The following is a 2,026-nucleotide window of genomic DNA, read 5'->3' as shown; positions in this document are numbered from 1 at the left end:
AGAAAACTTCAACACCTCAACACCAAAAAGACAAATAACCTAATTCACAAATGGGCAAAAGACTTGAACAGACACTTCACCAAAGAAGATATACAAGCAGCCAACAAACACATGAGAAATTGCTCGTGATCATTAATCATTAAGAGAGATGCAAATCAAAACAACAATGAGATGTCATCTCACCCCAGCAATAATAGCAAAGTGCAACAGATCAGATAGTAACAAATGTGGTGGGGTTGTGGAGAGATTGGAACTCTTGTGCTCTGCTGGTGGGATTGTAAAATGGTACAACCATTGTGGCAAACGGTATGGCATTTCCTTAAAAATCTGAAAATAGAAGTACCATCTGACCCAGCAATTCCATTACTAGGAATATATCCTAGAGTTAAGAGATAGTGCATGAACAGAATTATGTACACCTATGTTCACTGCAGCACAATTCACCATAGCAAAGAGATGCCCATCAATGGATAAGTGGATAACCAAATTATGGTATATCCACACAATGGACATTAAAGAACAATGTTGTTGTTGTTGTTGTTATGTGCCATCGAGTCAAACCCGACTCATAGCGACCCCTCCTTGGGTTTCCGAGGCAGTATCACTATAGAAGTAGGATTACCCAACCTTCCTTCCAAGGAGTGGCTGGTGGGTTTGAACCGCCAGCCGTCTGGTTAGCAGGCAAGTGTCTTAGCCACTATGCTACCAGAGCTCCCAAAGCACAATGAGGGGTATGCAAATCATCCTGCAACGTGGATGAACCTGGAGGATGTAATGCTGAGAGAAATAAGTCAATCGCAGAAGGACAAGTACTATATGAGCCCATTACTGTAAAAAGACAAAGAAGGGATTGCTTGGGAATGGGAACTCACCTAGTAGGTTACCAGGATGGGGAGGAATTAATTTAGGGCTAGTTGGGCCTTACACACTGACATGGGTAGGAGGAGGGATATACAGGAAGGATATATGGCCACCATAATAACATTGGGAAATGAGAGGACACCGAACTGTGCACATAAGAGATAGATGACAGATGCTAAAACCAACCAATGTGTCCACAATACCACATTGCCATTAACATCAAACACTAGGCTGTACAGATAAACACATAAACAGCTGAGATGATCAGACAGGGGTCAGTGAACAGAGTTATACTCTAGACCAAGGATAGATTCAGCTGAGGCCAATCTTGTACAGACACCAGTGATACAAAATACCTTCAGTCCTTACAGGAACCATAGAAGACAGACACAGAGTAATCCCTCACAGATATGCCGACACTATGGGAGAGAGATCCAATAGATCTACTACCTCAGGACCATAGTACTGTAGTACACCAGAGTCAATTGGCACAACAAAATACATAAAAGCATTGCTCCATATCCTACATTGGTGAGTAGTGATTGGGGTTTTAAAAGCTTTCAAGCAGCCATCTAAGATGCAGCTAATGGTCTCCTGGCATCGGAAGTGAAGAAGAACACACACACACACACACACACACACACACACAAAGGGCATTTAGAAGTAATCAACCCTAGGACACGATGGCTCTCAAGACCAGAAGAACTGGATGGTGTCCAGCTACCAATGACAACCAATCAGGAAAGGATCAAATCTGGAGATCCTGGATAGAGTGGGAAGGAAAATGTGGAACAAAATCCAAAAAGTCAATAATGACCAGAATTACTGGTCAGATGAAATCTGGTGAGACTCCCAATACTATGGCCCTGGAATACATTCTGTACCTGGAATAAAACTCACTCCCAGGGGCAGGCTCTCAGCCCAATAGATAACAAGTTGTACATGCAGACCACTCACCCCAGAATGCCACACCCATATACCCTATGGTAATACTTCCCTTAAAGCAATAGACCATGGGACACCAGAGGACCAACATTCAAACTGAGGAAATGCAGGACAAACAGGAGTGCATAAATATGAGGGGCACAGGGGGAGGGTTGCAGTGTTGGGAGGGGAGGATGCTGGGTTAGGGTTGGGCATGGCGAATGGGGAATGAAACTAAATG

This window comes from Orycteropus afer, unplaced genomic scaffold, assembly GCF_000298275.1.
Source record: "Orycteropus afer afer isolate SDZICR_OR568_19922 unplaced genomic scaffold, OryAfe1.0 scaffold00812, whole genome shotgun sequence".
Lineage (NCBI taxonomy): Eukaryota > Metazoa > Chordata > Mammalia > Tubulidentata > Orycteropodidae > Orycteropus > Orycteropus afer.
The sequence above is the reverse complement of the archived record's forward strand: the minus strand, read 5'-3'. Positions refer to the sequence as shown.